We start from the raw sequence: 21,821 nt of genomic DNA, 5'->3' as shown, positions 1-21,821 counted from the left end.
GACTGTTCAGTCTATATACTTCTTCCTCTGTTAATCTGGGCAAGCTATATTTTTGAAGGTATTCTTCCATTTCATTTAAGTTGTCAAATTTATTGGCATAAAGTTGGGCAAAGTAACTCCTAATTATTGCTCTAATTTTCTCTTCATTAGTGGCTAGTTCTCCATTTTCATTTTTAAGACTAACAATTTGATTTTCCTCTTTCCTTTTTAAAATCAGATTTACTAAGGATTGTCTATTTTGTTGGTTTTTTCATAGAACCAACTCTTAGTTTTATTAATTAATTCAATAATATTTTACTTTCCATTTTATTATCTCTCCTTTTATTTTTAGAATTTCAAGTTTAATGTTTGACTGGGGTTTTTTAATTTGTTTCTTTTCTAGCATTTTTAGTTGCAAGCCAATTTATTGATTTTCTCTTTCTGTATTTTATGCAAATAGGCCTCTAGAGATATAAAATTTCCTCTTATTACCACTTTGGCTGCATCCCACACATTTTGGTATGATGTGTCACTATTGTCATTTTCTTGGATGAAGTTATTAATTTTTTCTGTGATTTGCTGTTTCACCCAATCATTCTTTAGTGTGAGATTATTTAGTTTCCAATTATTTTTTGGTCTATTTCCTCCTGGCTTTTTATTGAAAGTAATTTTCATTGCACCGTGGTCTGAAAAGGATACATTTACTATTTCTGCCTTCCTGCATTTGAGTTTGAGGTTTTTATGTCCAAATATATGGTCAGTGTTTGTATAGGTTCCATGAACTGCTAAGAAGAAAGTATACTCCTTTCTGTCCATTTAGTTTTCTCCAGAGATCTATCATATCTAACTTTTCTAGTATTCTCTTTACCTTTTTGACTTCTTTCTCATTTATTTTTGGTTTGATTTATCTAATTATGAGAGTGCAAGATTGAGATCTCCCACTATTATAGTTTTGCTGTCTATTTCATCTTGCAGCTCTCTTAATTTCTCTTTTAAGAATTTAAATGCTACATCACTTGGTGCATATATGTTCAATATTGATATTGCTTCATTATCTATGCTACCCTTTAGGAAGATATAGTGCCCTTCCTTATCTATTTTAATTAGATCGATTTTTGTTTTTGCTTGATCTGAGATGAGGATGGCTACTCCTGCTTTTTTTTATTTCACCTGAAGCATAGTAGATTCTGCTCCAACGTTTTACCTTTACTCTGTTTGTATCACCCTGCTTCACCTGTGTCTCCTATAAACAACATATTGTAGGATTCTGGTTTTTAATACATTCTGAGTTTACCCCATTCACATTTATGGTTAAAATTATCAATTCTTACTTGCCATCTTGTTAACCCCTGTTTATGCTTTTCTCCTTTCCTTCCCTCTTGCCCCTCTCCCCAGTATTAAACTTGTGAGTACCACTTGCTTCTCATAGCTCTCCCTTTTCAGTATCCCTCCCCCCACTTTGGAGTTACTCCCTCTTTCTTACCTCTTTTCCTCACAATTTCTGTATTCCCTTCCACTTAGCTTACTCTTTCCCTTTTCCCTTTTTCCTTTTCCCTTCCCACTTTTCAATGAGGTGGGAGAAGTTTCACCATAAATCGAATATGTCTAATATTTTTCTCTTTAAGCCAATTCTGATGGCAGTAAGATAACATTATATTCACTCCCCTTCATTCTTTCTCTCAGATATAATAGGTTTCCTTTGCATCTTTGTGAGATTTAGTACTCCCACTTTACCCTTTTCCAGGTACAATTTCCTTTCCACCTCTAGTTTCTAGAACAAAGTATAGATGTGTTCTTTTTATATCATTATACAAGAAATATAATTCATAAGATTGCTTTTTTTTAGGTTTCTCTCTCTTTTTTAAATATTTTATTTTATTTTATTTAATAATAACTTGATATTGACAGAATCCATGCCAGGGTAATTTTTTTACAACATTATCCCTTGCACTTGTTTCTGTTCCGATTTTCCCCTCCCTCCCTCCACTCCTTCCCTAGATGGCATGCAGTCCTATATATGTTAGATATGTTGCAGTATATCCTAGATACAATATATGTTTGCAGAATTGAACAGTTCTCTTGTTGCACAAAGAGAATTGGATTCAGAAGGTAAAAATAACCCGGGAAGAAAAACAAAAATGCAGATAGTTCGCATTCCTTTCCCAGTATTCTTCCTTTGGGTGTAGCTGCTTCTGTCCATCATTTATCAATTGAAGCACAGTTAGGTCTCTTTGTCAAAGAAATCCACTTCCATCAGAATACATCTTCATACAATATTGTTGTCGAAAGTGTATAATGATTTCCTGGTTCTGCTCATTTCACTTAGCATCAGTTCATGTAAGTCTCGCCAAGCCTCTCTGTATTCATCCTGCTGGTCATTTCTTACAGAACAATAATATTCCATAACATTCATATACCACAATTTACCCAACTATTCTCCAATTGATGGGCATCCATTCAATTTCCAGTTTCTAGCCACTACAAACAGGACTGCCACAAACATTTTGGCACATACAGATCCCTTTCCCTTCTTTAGTATTTCTTTGGGATATAAGCCCAATAGAAACACTGCAGGATCAAAGGGTATGCACAATTTGATAACTTTTTGGGCATAATTCCAGATTGCTCTCCAGAATGGTTGGATTTGTGTACAACTCCACCAACAATGCATCAGTGTCCCAGTTTTCCCGCATCCCCTCCAACATTCATCATTATATTTTCCTGTCATCTTAGCCAATCTGACAGGTGTGTAGTGGTATCTCAGAGTTGTCTTAATTTGCATTTCTCTGATCAATAATGATTTGGAACACTCTTTCATATGAGTGGTAATAGTTTCAATTGCATCATCTGAAAATTGTCTGTTCATATCCTTTGATCATTTATCAATTGGAGAATGGCTTGATTTCTTTTTTTTTTTTATTTTTATTTAATAATTACTTTATATTGACAGAATTCATGCCAGGGCAATTTTTTTTTACATTATCCCTTGCACTCGTTTCTGTTCCGATTTTTCCCCTCCCTCTCTCCACCCCCTCCCCTAGATGGCAAGCAGTCCTATATATGTTGGATATGTTGCAGTATATCCTAGATACAATATATGTTTGCAGAACCGAACAGTTCTCTTGTTGCACAGGGAAAATTGGATTCAGAAGGTATAAATAACCGGGGAAGAAAAACAAAAATGCAGATAGTTCACATTCATTTCCTAGTGTTCTTTCTTTGGGTGTAGCTGCTTCTGTCCGTCATTTATCAATTGAAACTCAGTTAGGTCTCTTTGTCAAAGAAATCCACTTCCATCAAAATATGTCCTCATATAATATCGTTGTTGAAGTGTATAATGATCTCCTGGTTCTGCTCATTTCACTTAGCATCAGTTCATGTAAGTCTCGCCAGTCCTCTCTGTATTCATCCTGCTGGTCATTTCTTACAGAACAATAATATTCCATAACATTCGTATACCACAATTTACCTAGTCATTCTCCAATTGATGGGCATCCATTCATTTTCCAGTTTCTAGCCACTACAAATAGGGCTGCTACAAACATTTTGGCACATACAGGTCCCTTTCCCTTCTTGAGTATTTCTTTGGGATATAAGCCCAATAGAAACACTGCTGGATCAAAGAGTATGCACAGTTTGATTACTTTTTGGGCAAAATTCCAGATTGCTCTCCAGAATGGTTGGATTCGTTTACAACTCCACCAACAATGCATCAGTGTCCCAGTTTTCCCGCATCCCCTCCAACATTCATCATTATATTTTCCTGTCGTCTTAGCCAATCTGACAGGTGTGTAGTGGTATCTCAGAGTTGTCTTAATTTGCATTTCTCTGATCAATAATGATTTGGAACACTCTTTCATATGAGTGGTAATAGTTTCAATTTCATCCTCTGAAAATGGTCTGTTCATATCCTTTGACCATTTATCAACTGGAGAATGGCTTGATTTCTTATAAATTTGAGTCAGTTCTCTATATATTTTGGAAATGAGGCCTTTATCAGAACCTTTAACTGTGAAGATGTTTTCCCAGTTTGTTGTTTCCCTTCTAATTTGTTTGCATTAGTTTTGTTTGTACAAAGACTTTTTAATTTGATGTAATCAAAATTTTCTATTTTGTGATCAGTAATGGTCTCTAGTTCATCTTTGGTCACAAATTTCTTCCTCCTCCACAAGTCTGAGAGATAAACTATCCTATGTTCCTCTAATTTATTTATAATCTTGTTCTTTATGCCTAGGTCATGGACCCATTTTGATCTTATCTTGGTATATGGTGTTAAGTGTGGGTCTATGCCTGATTTCTGCCATACTAATTTCCAGTTTTCCCAGCAGTTTTTGTCAAATAATGAATTCTTATCCCAAAAGTTGGGCTCTTTGGGTTTGTAAAACACTAAATTGCTGTAGTTAATGACTATTTTGTCTTGTGAACCTAATCTATTCCACTGATCAACTAATCTATTTCTTAGCCAATACCAAATGGTTTTGGTGACTGCTGCTTTATAATATAATTTTAGATCAGGTACAGTTAAGGCACCTTCATTTGATTGTTTTTTCATTAATTCCCTTGAGATTCTCAACTTTTTACTGTTCCATATGAATTTTGTTGTTATTTTTTCTAGATAATTAAAATATTTTCTTGGGAGTTTGATTGGTATAGCACTAAATAAATAGATTTGTTTAGGGAGTATTGTCATCTTTATTATATTTGCTCGGCCTATCCAAGAGCACTTAATATTTTTCTAATTATTTAAGTCTGACTTTATTTGTGTGGAGACTTTTTGTAATTTTGCTCATGTAATTCCTGACTTTCCTTTGGTAGATAGATTCCCAAATATTTTATGCTATCAACAGTTAATGGAATTTCTCTTTGTATTTCTTGCTGTTGGTTTTTGTTGGTAATGTATAAAAATGCTAAGGATTTATGGGGATTTATTTTATATCCAGCTATTTTGCTAAAATTATGAATTATTTCTAATAGCTTTTTAGTAGAATCTCTGGGGTTCTCTAGGTATACCATCATATCATCTGCAAAGAGTGATAGTTTGGTTTCCTCATTGCCTACTCTAATTCCTTTAATATCTTTCTCAATTCTTATTGCCGAGGCTAGTGTTTCTAATACGATATTAAATAATAATGGTGATAGTGTGCAAACTTGCTTCACTCCAGATCTTACTGGGAAAGGTTCCAGTTTTTCCCCATTGCATATGATGCTTACTGACGGTTTTAAATATATGCTCCTGACTATTTTAAGGAAAAGTCCATTTATTCCTATGCTCTCAAGTGTTTTTATTAGGAATGGATGTTGGATTTTATCAAATGCTTTTTCTGCATCTATTGAGATGATCATATGGTTTTTGTTTGTTTGGTTATTGATATAGTCAATGATGCTAATAGTTTTCCTAATATTGAACCAGCCCTGCATTCCTGGTATAAATCCTACTTGGTCATAGTATATTATCCTGGGGATGATTTTCTCTAATCTTTTTGCTAATATTTTATTTAAGATTTTAGCATCAATGTTCATTAGGGAGATTGGTTTATAATTTTCTTTCTCTGTTTTCAGCCTACCTGGTTTAGGTATCAGTACCATGTCTGTGTTGTAAAAGGAGTTTGGTAGGACTCCTCAATCCCTATTTTTTCAAATAGTTTATTTAGCATTGGAATTAATCGTTCTTTAAATGTTTGATAGAATTCACATGTAAATCCATCAGGTCCTGGGGATTTTTTCTTAGGGAGTTGATTGATAATTTGTTCTATTTCTTTTTCTGAGATGGGACTGTTAAGGATATTTACCTCTTCCTCTGTTAGTTTGGGCAAGCTATATTTTTGGAGGTATTCTTCTATTTCATTTAAGTTGTTGAATTTATTGGCATAAAGTTGGGCAATGTAACTCCTAATTATTATTCTAATTTCCTCTTCATTAGTGGCAAGTTCTCCCTTTTCATTTTTAAGACTAACAATTTGATTTTCCTCTTTCCTTTTTTTAATCAGATTTACTAAGGATTGTCTATTTTGTTGGTTTTTTCATAGAACCAACTCTTAGTTTTATTAATTAATTCAATAATTTTTTTACTTTCAATTTTATTGATCTCTCCTTTTATTTTTAGAATTTCAAGTTTAGTGTTTGACTGGGGGGTTTTAATTTGTTCCTTTTCTAGCATTTTTAGTTGCAAGCCCAATTCATTGACCTTCTCTTTCTCTGTTTTATACAAATAGGCCTCTAGAGATATGAAATTTCCCTTTATTACCGCTTTGGCTGCATCCCATACATTTTGGTATGATGTCTCATTATTATCATTTTCTTGGGTGAAGTTATTAATCATGTCTATGATTTGCTATTTCACCCAATCATTCTTTAGTATGAGATTATTTAATTTCCAATTATTTTATGGTCTACTTTCCCCTGGCTTTTTGTTGAATGTAATTTTCTTGCATCGTGGTCTGAAAAGGACACATTTACTATTTCTGCCTTTCTGCATTTGAGTTTGAGGTTTTTATGTCCAAATATATGGTCAGTGTTTGTATAGGTTCCATGAACTGCTAAGAAGAAAGTATACTCCTTTCTGTCTCCATTTAGTTTTCTCCAGAGATCTATCATATCTAACTTTTCTAGTATTCTATTTACTTCTTTGACTTCTTTCTTATTTATTTTGTGGTTTGATTTATCTAATTCTGAGAGTGCAAGGTTGAGATCTCTCACTATTATAGTTTTGCTGTCTATTTCTTCTTGCAGCTCTCTTAATTTCTCTTTTAAGAATTTAGATGCTACACCACTTGGTGCATATATGCTTAATACTGAAATTGCTTCATTATCCAAGCTACCCTTTAGCAAGATATAGTGCCCTTCTTTATCTGTTTTAATTAGATCGATTTTTGCTTTAGCTTGATCTGAGATCAGGATGGCTACCACTGCTTTTTTGACTTCACCTGAAGCATAGTAGATCTTGCTCCAACCTTTTACCTTTAAGCTGCATGTATCTCCCCACTTCAGGTGTGTTTCCTGTAAACAACATATTGTAGGAGTCTGGCTTTTAATCCATTCTGTTAACCACTTCCTCTTTATGGGAGTGTTTACCCCGTTCAAATTTATGGTTAAAATGACCAATTCTGTATTACTTGCCATCTTGTTAACCCCGGCTTATGCTTTTCTCCCTTCTTTCCCCCTTCCCACCCTTCCCAGTATTAAGCTTGTGAGCACCACTTGCTTCTCACAGCCCTCCCTTTTTAGTATCCCTCCTCCCGCCTTAGAGTTCCTCCCCCTATCTTACCCCTTTCCCTCCCAGTTTTCGTGTTTCCTTCCACTTAACTTATTCCTTCCCTTTTCACTTTTCCCTTCTCACTTTTCAATGAGGTGGGAGAAGTTTCACCATAGATTGAATATGTCTAAAATTTTTCTCTTAAAGCCAATTCTGAAGGCAGTAAGATACCCACTATATTCATCCCCCTCCATTCTTTCTCTCAGATATAATAGGTTTCCTTTGCCTCTTCATGAGTTGTCATACCCCCACTTTACCCTTTTTCTGGTACAATGTCCTTTCCACATCAATTTCTAGAACAAGGTATACATGTATTCTTTATACATCTATATAGTCGAAATATAGTTCTCAAGATTAATCTTTACCTTTTTAGATTTCTCTTGAGTTCTATATTTGTAGATCAAACTTTTTGTTAAGTTCTGGCTTTTTAATCAAAAATAGGTGAAATTCACTTACTTCATTGAATGTCCATCTTCTTCCCTGGAAAAAGATGCTCATTCTAGCTGGGCAAGTTATTTTTGTTTGCATACCGAGTTCCATCGCCTTTCGGAATATCATATTCCAAGACCTTCGATCCTTTAGTGTGGATGCTGCTAGATCCTGGGTAATCCTTATTGTGGCTCTTCGATACTTGAATTGGGTTTTTCTAGCCGCTTGCAATATTTTTTCCTTCGTCTGAGGGTTCTGGCATTTGGCCACTATATTCCTTGGTGTTTTGGTTTTAGGATCCCTTTCAGTAGGTGATTGATGAATTCTTTCATTGTCTATTTTACCCTCTGTTTCTATGACTTCTGGGTAGTTCTCTTTGATAATTTCCCGGAAAATAATGTCCAGGCTCTTTTTTTCATCATGTTTTTCTGGGAGTCCAATGATTCTCAGATTGTCTCTCCTGGATCTGCTTTCCAGGTCTGTTGTCTTCCCCAGAAGGTATTTCACATTCTTTTCCATTGTTTGATTTTTTTAGATTTGCTTGACTGATTCTTCTTGTCTCCTTGAGTCATTCAATTCGATTTGTTCAATTCTGATTTTCAATGAAGTATTTTCTTCACTCACTTTTTTAATATCTTTTTCTAATTGTCCCATTGAGTTTTTAAGTGAGTTCTTTTTTTCTATGAATTTTTTTCCATTTCGCCAATTTTGTTTTTTAGAGAGCTATTTTCTGTTTCCAGTTCACTAATCCTATTTTTCAAGGATTTTATTTCTTTATCCACTCTCTCTTTAAATGAGTGGGATGACTTCTTCAGACTTTCTTGCCAAGCTTCCCTCTCCTTTTCTCATTTTTCTTCTAGCTCTCTTGTGAGAGCCTTTTTAATTACTTCTATGAGGTTCATCTGTGCTGAGGAACAGATGATCTCCTCCTTTGGGGATTCACCTGGAGACAGTCTGTTTTTAGTCTCCTCAGGGTTTAGAGTCTGCTCTCTATCTGTATAGAAGCTGTCAAGGGTTAAAGTCCTCTTCAATTTTTTGCTCATTTTGTCAAAAAATCAAAGACAAACTAGCAAAGAAAGAAAAGAAAAAAACCCTAATTGGACTCTGCTTTTTGGGGGGGAGGGGCTGGGTGTTGTTACCGAGCTTCCTCTACAGACTGTAGAGGCACTCTACCTTGCCTCTAGAGGCAAGGGGGGCAGCAGCGAGGCACTAGCAGGACTGTGCTGCGCCTGGGCTCTGAGATCTGAGAGTGTGCTGAGACACTGTGGGGGAGGGGTTGCCAGGTCCCGAGAGACTTCAGCTGTTTGGGGTTGTATTCTTCACCCCTGGTGTTTTTTAATTTCTCTGCTGGGCTGCTGACTTGCTGCCAGGGCAAAGTATCCAGTCCTGTAGCAAAGCTCTCTCTGCAGAGATGGCTGTGATCACACCTTACCCCCTCTCCAGTCTGCTCCCGTGCTCTCACTGCCGCTGCCCTCAGCCTGCGCCCGATCTAAAACTGTCCCCACCCTCGAGCAAAAACAGACCTTTCCTGGCGAATCTCAAGGATGGCTTCTCTTGGTAACTATTTGTGGGGTTTTTTCAGTCAAGCATTAATTCAGAGGCTTGTAATGAACTGGATAGTGAGAGAAAACACGGAGCTTAAACAGCTGTGTGCCTCCTCTCTGCCATCTTGGCCGGAAGTCCTTTAGGTTTCTCTTGAATTCCATATCTGTAGATAAAACTTTTTGTTTAGTTCCACTTTTTTATCAAAAAGAGGTGAAATTCACTTATTTTGTTGAATGTCCATCTTCTTACCTGGAAAAAAGATGCTCATTTTGGCTTGATAAGTTATTTTTGGCTGCATACCAAGGTCCTTAGCCTTTTGGAATATCATATTGCAGGCCCTCTGATCCTTTAATGTGGATGCTGGTAGACCCTGAGTAATTCGTATTGTGGCTCCTCTATATTTGAATTGATTTTTTCTAGCAGTTTGCAGTATTTTTTCCTTTGTCTGATAGTTCTGGCATTTGGCCACTGTATTTCTTGGTGTTTTGATTTTAGGGTCCCTTTCAGTAGGTGATCAATGAATTCTTTCAGTTTCTATTTATCCTCTCTTTCTATAACTTCTGGGCAGTTCTCTTTGATAATTTCCTGGAAAATAGTATCCAGACTCTTTTTTTCATCATATTTTTAAGGGAGTCCAATAATTCTCAGATTGTCTCTCCAAGATCTATTTCCCAGGTCTGTTGTTTTCCCAAGAAGGTATTTGACATTTTTTCCCATTGTTTTAATTTTTTTGGTTTTGCTTGACTGATTCTTGATGTCTCCTCAAGTCATCCAATTCCATTTGTTCGATTTTGATTTTCAATGAAGTATTTCCTTCATTCACTTTTTTAAAATATCTTTTTTAATTGCCCAATTGAGTTTTTAAGTGAGCTGTTTTGTTCTATAGAATTTTTTTTTCTATATCACCAATTTTATTTTTTAGAGAGCTATTTTCTTTTTCCAGTTCACTATTTCTGTTTTTCAAGGATTTGATTTCTTTATCTACTCTATCTTTAAATGAGTGGGATGACTTATCCAGACTATCTTGCCAAGCTTCTCTTTCCTTTTCTCATTTTTCTTCAAATTCTCTTGTGAGGTTCTTTTTAATTTCTTCTATGAAAGTCACATGTGTTGAGGACCAGATCATATCCCCCTTTGGGGATTCATCTGGAGACTGTCTGTTTTTAGTCTCCTTGGAGTTTAAAATCTACTATCTATCCATATAGAAGCTATTAATGGTCAAGGTCCATTTAAATTTTTTTGCTCATTTTGTCAGAGAAGAATCAAAGAAGACAAAGTAGCAGGAAAAAACCAAATGCAGTCTGCTTTTTTTTTTTTTGGGGGGGGGGGTGAAGTGGGGCTGGATGGTGTTACCGAGCTTCCTCTACAGACTGCAAGGGGTAGCAGTGAGGCACTAGCAGGACAGCAATGGGTGTGCTGTATCTGCACTCTGAGACTCTGAGAGCATGCTGAGACACTGTGGGTGGGTGTGGCCTGGTCCTGAGAGACCCTGACGTTTCAGGGTTATAGTTGTCACCCCCTGCCACACCCCACTACCTCCCAGTGTTTTTAGCTTTTCTGCTTGTCTACTGGCTTACTGCCAGGGTAAAGTAATCAATACTGTAGTAAAGCTCTCCCCACAGAGATGGGTGAGATCACACCCCACCCCACTCTGGTCTGCTCAGTGTGAGCTACCTGCTGTGCTCTTGCTGCTGCTACTTGCCTTCAGCCTGTGACCGGTGTAATCATCCTGCTCTCAAGTAAAAACAGATCTTTTCTGGTGAATTTCAAGGATGTCTTCTGTTGGTAATTATTTGTGGGGTTTTTTTTCCTTCAGTCTAGCACTAATTCTGAGACTTGTCATGAAATAAATTTTGAGAGAAAATAAGGAGCTTAAATAGATGTGTGCATCCTCTCAGCCATCTTGGCTGGAAGTCAGCATCTAAATACTTAAAGGAGAAATTAAGAGAGCTGCAAGAAGAAATAGATAGTAAAATTATAATAGTAGGAGAACTCAACCTTGTACTCTCAGAATTAGATAAATCAAACCACAAAATACATAAGAAAGAAGTCAAAGAGGTAAATAGGATACTAGAAAATTTAGGTATGATAGATCTTGGGAGAAAACTAAATGGAGACAGAAAGAAGTATACTTTCTTTTTGGCAGTTCATGCAACCTATATATTAATTGACCATATATTAGGACATAAAAACCTCAAATTCAAATGCAGAAAGACAGAAATAGTAAATGTATCCTTTTCATAACATGATGCAATGAAAATTACATTTAAAAAAGCCAGAAGGAAATAGACCAAAAAAAAATTGGAAACTAAATAATCTCACAAAAAGAATGATTGAAACAGCAAATCACAGAAAAAATTAATAACTTCAACCAAGAAAATGACAATAATGACACATCATACCAAAATGTGTGGGATGCAGCCAAAGCAGTAATAAGGGGAAATTTCATATCTCTAGAGGCCTATTTGTATAAAATAGAGAAAGAGAAGTTCAATGAATTGGGCTTGCAACTAAAAATGCTAGAAAAGGAGCAAAAAACCCCAGTCAAACACTAAACTTGAAATTCTAAAAATAAAAGGAGAGATTAATAAAATTGAAAGAAAAAAAAAAAACTATTGAATTAATAATTAAAACTAAGAGTTGGTTCTATGAAAAAAAAAAACTAACAAAATAGATAAACCCTTGGTAAATTTGATTAGAACAAGGAAAGAGAAAATCAAATTATTAGCCTTAAAAATGAAAAGGGAGAACTCGACACTAATGAAGAGGAAATTGGAGCAATAATTAGGAGATACTTTGCCCAACTTTATGCCAATAAATTCAACAACTTAAATGAAATGGAAGAATACCTTCAAAAATATACCTTGCCCAGATTAACAGAAGAAGAAGTAAATAGACTAAACAGTCACATTTTAGAAAAAAGAAATAGAACAAGTTATTAAGCAACTCCCTAAGAAAAAAACTCCAGGACCAGATGGATTTACATGTGAATTCTATCAAACATTTAAAGAACAATTAGCTCCAATACTATATAAACTCTTTGAAAAAATAGGAAATGAAGGACTCCTACCAACTTCCTTTTATAACACAGACATGGTACTGATACCTAAACCAGATAGGTTGAAAAAAGAGAAAGAAAATTATAGATGAATCTCCCTAATGGATATTGATGCAAAAATCTTAAATAAAACGTTGGCAAAAAGATTACAGAAAGTCATCCCTAGGATAATACACCATGACCAAGTAAGATTTATAGAAAGAATGCAGGGCTGGTTCAATATTAGGAAAACTATTAGCATAATTGACTACATCAATAAGCAAATTAACAAAAATCATATGATTAATAGATGCAGAAAAAGCATTTGATAAAATCCAACATCAATTCCTATTAAAAACACTTGAGAGTATAGGAATAAATGGACTTTTCCTTAAGATAGTCAGGAGCATCTGTTAAAAACTGTCAGTAAGGGTCATATGTCAGGGGGATAAACTGGAACCATTCCCAATAACATCAAGAGTGAAACAAGTTTGTCCACTATCACCATTACTATTCAGTATTGTATTAGAAATGCTATTTTCAGCAAGGATTTGAGAAAAACATGAAAGGAATTAGAGTAGGTAATGAGGAGACCAAATTATCACTCTTTGCAGATGATATGATGGTATACTTAGAGAACCCCAGAGATTCTACTAAAAAGCTCTTTAAAAAATAACTTTTTATTGGTAGAACCCATGCTAGGGTAAATTTTTACATTATCCCTTGCACTCACTTCTGTTCCAATTTTTCTCCTCCCTCCCTCCATCCCCTCCCCCAGATGGCAAACAGTCCTATACATGTTAAATAGGTTACAGTATATCCTAGATACAATATATGTGTGCAGAACCGAACAGTTCTCTTGTTGCACAGGGAGAATTGGATTCAGAAGGTATAAATAACCTGGGAAGAAAAACAAAAATGCAAGCAGTTTACATTCATTTTCCAGTGTTCTTTCTTTGGGTATAGCTGCTTCTGTCCATCCTTGATCAATTGAAATTGAGTTAGATCTCTTTGTTGAAGAAATCCACTTCCTTCAGAATACATCCTCATACAGTATCATTGTTGAGGTGTATAATGATCTCCTGGTTCTGCTCATTTCACTTAGCATCAGTCCATATAAGTCTCGCCAATCCTCTCTGTATTCATCCTGCTGATCATTTCTTACAGAACAATAATATTCCATAATATTCATATACCACAATTTACCTAACCATTCTCCAATTGATGGGCATCCATCCATTTTCCAGCTTCTAATCATTACAAACAGGGCTGCCACAAACATTTTGGCACAAACAGGTCCCTTTCCCTTCTTTAGTATCTCTTTGAGTTATAAGCCCAATAGAAACACTGCTGGATCAAAGGGTATGCACAGTTTGATAACTTTTTGAGCATAGTTCCAAATTGCTCTCCAGAATGACTGGATGTCTTCACAGTTACACCAACAATGTATCAGTGTTCCTGTTTTCCCACCTCCCCTCCAACATTCTGCATTATCTTTCCCTATCATTCTAGCCAATCTGATAGGTGTGTAGTGGTATCTCAGAGTTGTCTTAATTTGCATTTCTCTGATTAAAAATGATTTGGAGCATATTTTCATATGGCTAGAAATAGTTAGTAAAAAGCTCTTAGAAATAATCCACAACTTAAGCAAAGGTGCAGGATACAAAATAAATCCACATAAATTCTCAGCATTTTTATACATCACCAACACAATCCAACAGCAAGAGAAAAAAAGAGAAATTCCATTTAAAATAAATATTGAAAAAGGATGAGAATTTCAAGGGAGTTAGTGAAAAAAAATCAAATGAAGGTGGACTAGTGTACCTGATCTAAAACTATATTATAAAGCAGCAGTCACCAAAACCATTTGGTATTGGTTAAGAAATAAATTAGTTGATCAGTGGAATAGGTTAAGTTCACAGGACAAAATAGTCAATAACTATACCAATCTAGTGTTTTACAAACCCAAAGATACCAACTTTTGGGAAAAGCATTCATTATTTGACAAAAACTGTTAGGATAACTGGAAATTAGTATGGCAGAGATTAGGCATGGACCCACACTTAACACCATATACCAAGATAAGATCAAAATGGGTCCATGATATAGGCATAAAGAAGAAGATTATAAATAAATTAGAGGAACATAGGATAGTTTACCTCTCAAACTTGTGGAGGAGGAAGAAATTTGTAACCAAAGAAGACCTAGAGATAATTATTGATTACAAAATAGAAAATTTTGATTATATCAAATTAAAAAGTCTTTGTAGAAACAAAATTAATATAAACAAAATTAGAAAGGAAGCAAAAAATTGGGAAAATATTTTCACATTTAAAGGTTCTGGTAAAGCTTCATTTCCAAAATATATAGAGAATTGACTCTAATTTATAATAAATCAAGCCATTCTCCAATTGATCAATGGTCAAAGGATATGAACAGACAATTTTCAGATGATGAAATTGAAACTATTTCCACTTGTATGAAAGAGCGTTCCAAATCACTATTGATCAGAGAAATGCAAAGTAAGACAACTCTGAGGTTTCACTACACACTTGTCAAATTGTCTAAGATGACAGGAAAAAATAATGATGAATGTTGGAAGGAATGTGGGAACACTGGAACACTTATGCATTGTTGGTGGATTTGTGAATGAATCAAACCATTCTAGAGAGCACTCTGGAAATATGCCCCAAAAGTTATGAAACTGTGCATACCCTTTGATCCAGCAGTGCTTCTACTGGACTTATATCCCAAAGAGATACTAAAGAAGGGAAAGGGACCTGTATGTTCCAAAATGTTTGTGGCAACCCTGTTTGTAGTAGCTAGAAACTGGAAAATGAATATATGCCCATCAATTGGAGAATGGTTGTGTAAATTGTGGTATATGAATGTTATGGAATATTATTTTTCATTAAGAAATGACTAGCAGACTGAATATAGAGAGGCTTGGAAAGACTTACAAGAACTGATGCTAAGTGAAATGAGCAGAACCTGGAGGTCATTATATACTTCAACAATGATACTGTATAATGATGTATTCTGAGGGAAGTGGATTTCTTCGACAAAGAGAAGGTCTAACTCAGTTTCAATTGATTAATGATAGACAGAAGCAGCTACACCCAAAAAAAGAACACTGGGAAATGAATGTAAACTGTTTTCATTTTTTTTTCCCGGGTTATTTTTATCTTCTGAATCCAACTCTTTCTGTACAAGAGAACTGTTCAGTGCTGTATACATATCTTGTATCTAGGAAATACTGTGACATAGTTAACATGTATAGGACTGCTTGCCATCTGGGGGAGGGTGTGGAGGGAGGGAAGGGAAAAGTTGGAACAGAAGTGAGTGCAAGGGATAATGTTGTAAAAAATTACCCAGGCATGGGTTCTGTCAATAAAAGATTATTGTTATTAAAAAATAAAAAATGAAGAAAAAGTAGTCTTAGTCCATAAAAAAATAAAAATAAAATAAAATCAATGTTGATAGCATAAACTATTTGGGAATCTATCTGCCAAAGGAAAGTCAAGAACTATATGAGCAAAACTACAAAACACTTTCCACACAAATAAAGTCAGATCTAAACAAGTGAAAAAATATTAAGTACTCTTGGATAGGCTGAGTGAATATTATAAAGATGACAATACTACCTAAACTAATCTATTTATTTAGTGCTGTACCAATCAGATTCCCAAGAAACTATGACTTAGAAAAAATAACTATAAAATTCACATGGAAGAACAAAAGGTCAAAAATTTGTATTTTTCTTTTTCTTCACAGGTTATTTTTACCTTCTGAATCCAATGCGACAAGAGAACTGTTCACTTCTGCACACATATATTGTATCTAGGATATACTATAACATATTTAACATGTATAAGACTGCCTGCCATTTGGGGATGGGGTATAGGGAGAGAAGGGAAAAGTCAGAACAGAAGTGAGTGCAAGGGATAATGTTGTAAAAAATTACCCATGCATATGTACTGTCAATAAAAAGTTATAATTATAAAAAAAGAAAAGGGATGGGCAATGTGCCTCTATAACCAGAATGGGAGTAGAAAATCTTGTGTGTACAGCCTCAGCATTGATGCCAGAAAACTATTTCTGTTACTATATGCTATGTGCTGATTGTTCACATGCAGTCAGTGAAAAAATCAGCCCTTTCCATGTGAAAAGAAAAAAGAAAAAAGAACAATAAAATTGATATGGAAGAACAAAAAATCAAGAATTTCTTGGGAACTATGAAAAAAAATCAAATGAAGTGGCCTAGCTGCACCTGATCTAAAATTGTATTACAAAACATCGGCCACCAAAACCATTTGGTACTGGCTAAGAAATAGACTAGTTGATCAGTGGAATAGGTTAGGTTTATAGGACAAAATAGTCAATATAGCAATTTACATTTGACAAACCTAAAGATCCCAGCTTTGGGGATAAGAATTCATTATTTGACAAAAACTGCTGGGAAAACTGGAAATTAGGGTGGTAGAAACTGGACATGGACCCACACTTAACAATGTACAACAAGATTAAATCAACATGGATTCATGATTTAGGAATAAAGAATGAGATTATAAATAAATTATAGGAACATAGTCTAATTTACCTCTCAGACTTGTGGAGGAGGAAGGAATTTGTGACCAAAGAAGAACTAGAGATCATTATTGATCACAAAATAGAAAATTTTGATTATATCAAGTTAAAAAGCTTTTGTACAAACAAAATTAATGCACACAAGATTAGAAGAGAAGCAACAAACTGGGAAAACATTTTTCCAGTCAAATGTTCTTATAAAGGCCACATCTCCAAAATATATAGAGAATTGACTGTAATTTAAAAGAAATCAAGCCGTTCTCCAATTGATAAATGGTCAAAGGATATGAACAAACAATTATCAGTCGAAGAAATTGAAACTTTTTCTACTCATATGAAAGGGTGTTCCAAATTACTATTTATAAGAGAAATACAAATTAAAATAACTGTGAGTTACCACTATATACCTGTCAGATTGGTTAAGATGACAAGAAAAGATAATGATAAATGTTGGATGAGATATGGGAAAACTGGGACACTGATGCATTGCTGGTGGAGTTGTGAATTGATCCAACCATTCTGGAGAACATTTTGGAACTATGCTCATAAAGTTATCAAACTGTGCATGCTCTTTGATCCAGTAGTGTTACTACTGGGCTTATATCCCAAAGATATACCAAAGAAGGGAAAGAGACCTGTATGTGTCAAAATGTTTGTAGCAACCCTGTTTATAGTGGCTAGAAATTGGAAATTGAATGGATGCCCATCAATTGGAGAATGGCTGGGTAAATTGTGGTATATGAATGTTATGGAATATTACTGTTCTGTAAGAAATGACCAGCAGGATGACTACAGAGAGGCTTGGAGAGACTTACATGAACTGATGCTAAGTGAAATGAGCAGAACCAGGACATCATTATACACCTCAACAACAATATTATATGAGGATATATTCTGATGGAAGTGGATATTTTTGACAATGAGAAGATCCAATTCAGTTCTACTTGGTCAATGATGGACAGAATCAGCTATACCTAAAGAAAGAACACTGGGAAATGAATGTCGACTACTTGCATTTTTGTTTTTCTTCCTTTTTGAATCCGATTTTTCTTATGCAACAAGAGAACTGTACAAATATGTACACATATATTGTATTTAAATTATACTTTAACATGCTTAACATGTATGAGACTGCCTGCCATCTAGGAGAGGAGGTGGAGGGATGGAAGGGAAAAATTGGAATAGAAGTGATTGCAAGGAATAATGTTGAAAAATTACCCATGCATATGTTCTGTCAATAAAAAGCTATAATAAAAAATAAAAATAAATAAATAAAAACTCTCTCATGGAAAAAAAAAAAGCAGTTAACAAGTTACAGCACCTCATCTTATTCCTGCCCCATATTTCTAAGTTAGAAAGTGGAATGAATTTCCCCACAGAAGCAATATAAAAATGATAATTATTTGTAAATTACTTGTAGTCTTCATTTCTTTAGAACGTGTGTGTGCGTGTGTGTGTGTGTGTGTGTGTGTGTGTGTTTATTAGGCATTCTCCAAGGATGTGCCTTATGCCTTAGTTCTAATATTTTGTGAATTTCTTAGGTTGAGCAGATGAATTAAATGGAAGCCAGTCTTCTGCTGTTGAACCTCTCCAAATAGCCAGTCTGGTTTTAGATTTACAGAAATATTGTATATCATTGGACCAGTAATGTCCAGTTATATATTTTAATAATTTATCCATTATTGTAATCTAGTCTGGACCTACAATTGTCATTTTAAAATATTGTTTCTATGTTGAAACCAAGTATGAATAACAACCTTACAAATACATTTTTTGGGTGCTGGGGCGGGAACATGACATTCATACTGTAATCCTTGTGTCAAATTGTAACTCATAGCATAAAGAATTTGAGATACCCTTCGGTGAATTTTTAATTTCTAGGGCTAACTGCTCTCATCTAAATAATCTGGCAGTTTCATTATTTGATATGGTCTACAGGTAACTACAAATTTCTCTTTCTAAGCACATTGACTCACAAAAAGGGCCCAAAGAGGAAATGAATGTGCACAATATTAATTGCCTACACTTTGGAAAACCTTGTTCTTCAGTGACACTCAGTTTTTCACTCACCCCAAACTGCTCATCCAGTGCTTTCCATAATCCTTCATAAAAACCTGCTTCTTATAATATCTTTGATAAATATTGACAAACAAATACAAATGATTACCTGATAAGTCTAAAAGTACATAGCTTTGTTTGCAGTTAATGGAAATAGATAAAACTAGGACCCAAATTTATACATCAAAATTAAATAACTTCTCCCAGAATATCTCTGCAATGTCTGTGACTTCCAGTTTGTACTGAGCTGTGTTGGAATTGGTAGTAGTTAGGATGAGTGGTCCTATGTTATTCACCCTAATAGCTCCTCTGTGCCACCATTCTTTATCTCTTATAGATTCTCCACTCCCAGCTAGAGTGTCATCAGTCATTTCTCCCCATTGTGATTACTGTCAGCTATCTGCCTCTCTGTTTTAACTTCTCTTCATTCCCAAAGCATGATAATTCTATCATTGTCTCTGGTCTCCATAACCTATTCTTTCTATTGTCCAGCTATGATTTGATTTTCCTTTAGCAGCAGGCATTCATTCCTTCTCCCACTTTAGAACTCACTGACTTGATCTGTTGGGATAGTCTCTGACTATATTTTTATAACTCAAGAAAACGTTACTTCTACAATTATAGTAATTTCTTTTTTTAAAAAATAAATTTATTGGTTGGCCTTTCATTTTATCCTCTCTCAAAGAGCCATCTTTTAATGAAGATGAAAAGTTATGTTTAGATGAATAGATCCCATTTTTAAAAAAAAAAGTCTATATTATACAATTTAAAAGTCTGGTATTGGTCTCCCTTCTCTGTCAAGAAATGAAAGAAGTGCCTTTTCAAATCTCTTCTTAAGAGACCAAGCTTGGTTATCATAATAATATTGATTTTTTTTCATTTGTTCTGTTGTAGTCATTATATCTATGTGTTGTTTTCCTGGTTGTTTTTACTTTCCTTTTTTTTTTTTTATCACTTCCTATATATTTAATTAAACACAATTTGCTGTTTAGTTATTTCATTTATACCCAGCTCTAAGTGACCCTATTTGATTTTTCTTGGCAAAAATATTGGAATGATTTGCCACTTCCTTCTCAAGATCTTTTTAGAAATAAGGAAACTGAGGCAAACAGGGTTAAGTGACTTATCCAGGGCTACACCTCTAATATGTGTCTGAGGTCAGATTTGCACTTAAGAATATGATTCTTCCTAACTTTCAGGTCCAGAACTCTATCTACTGCATCATCTAGCTGCCCATATAAAATTTCAAGACAGAAACAAGTGCACATAAAAACATATATGCATGTTAAGGACAAGAAGAATGACTGATTAAGGCATGCTTAGAAATTGTTAGAAAGGTTTCATGGAATAACTGAATATTGAGCAGGATTTTAAGAACTGAAAGGCTATGCCTCAATGTAACATGTGTGTATATGTATATATGTATGAACATATATTTGTGTATCCTTCACAAAATAAAAGAGAACCCAGTATGATAAGTGATACAAGATTGAATGTAGATAGGTGACTTGTTCTGAACCATGAAGCTTGTAAGGTCCAAATGACTGATAAGACTTAATGTGTCCCTTTTTTAGGGATTGTTTGAATTTCAATAAGGACAAAACCAAAGAAATTATTCTCCAATTCTAAAATTTGATCCAACCAGTGGCAAAAGTATTATTTTAGTGGAGACAAAGGTCTTCTCCCTGGAAATACAGTAGGTCAATTCTATTTAGAAGACTCATTCAATCTATTATTCTATGTCATTATAGAATGACCTCCTAGCCTGTGATATTTGTCTGTTTATAGAATACATCTAAGTCATAGTAACTTAGCTTTAATGGAAAGAATTCGGTAGAACATCAGATTGAAAATAGGAACTGAAATTAGAATAATTGACTAAAACTTGTGGATGTGACAAATTAGAAAATAGTTTAGACTATTGTCAATTTAGACAATTAGATAATACTTAGACAATTTCTCAGTAGTTGTTTAGAGGTTTGTCAGTTGTTTTGCAAATCATATTTATGGTTCCTACCTTTCTTTTTTCCATCCATACCGATCTAAATTAGTGTCAGGCTCAATTCTTAAACTGAACCAAATCCCTTGATGCTGAATGATACAATATTTTCTTCCACACAGTCTCTAGCTGCTGGTAAATTTGGAAAAGTGAAGTCTATCTGTGGCTAAACACACATATATTCACAAAACTATGATAATGGATTTGGATATGGAAAGTTGTTTTATTTAGTATCATTCATTAATTTGAAAATCTTTCCTGAGAACATACAGAGTATAGGGAGTGTCTTAGAAGGTACTGGGGAGTATAAAATGGGTAATAAGATATGGTTACTGACTTTATAGAACTAATGATGTGGTTAGGGTACAAAACAGAAATTTATGGAACCTATGCAAAATATCACACTATTATCACCAAACACAATGCTGTGTGTGGCCCGAAGGAAAATGTTATCATTGCCTTGAGGAAATAAGTACAACTTTATGAGATAAGTAACATTTATAGAATCATAGAATTTTAGAATTGGAAGGGATCTTATAAGTTATGTGATCCAAACCTTGGAAAATAAAAACCAAAATCAAAACAAAACAAAACAATGCTATTACAATATCTAATAAATGATCACCCAACTTTTGCTTGAAGACCTTAAGTGAGGAATATCCAATAAATTCTGGTAATGCATTGGATAGAACAATGAGCTTGGACCTGAGCTCATACCTAGCATCTGATAATAGTTCTGTGGTGTCGGGCAAGTCACTTGAAAAGAATCTCTATTTGCTTCAATTTCTTTATCAGTAAAATGGGAATGATAATGGCACCTACCTCTAAATGTGCTATTTTAGGATTAAATGAGATATATTTGTAAAGCACTTTGCACTTTACTGGCATGGTTATTATTAATGGTAGCTATCATTATCATCATTATTGTGAGTATT

This window comes from Antechinus flavipes, chromosome 3 (assembly GCF_016432865.1).
Source record: "Antechinus flavipes isolate AdamAnt ecotype Samford, QLD, Australia chromosome 3, AdamAnt_v2, whole genome shotgun sequence".
Taxonomy (NCBI): Eukaryota; Metazoa; Chordata; class Mammalia; order Dasyuromorphia; family Dasyuridae; genus Antechinus; species Antechinus flavipes.
Note: the sequence above shows the minus strand (reverse complement) of the source record.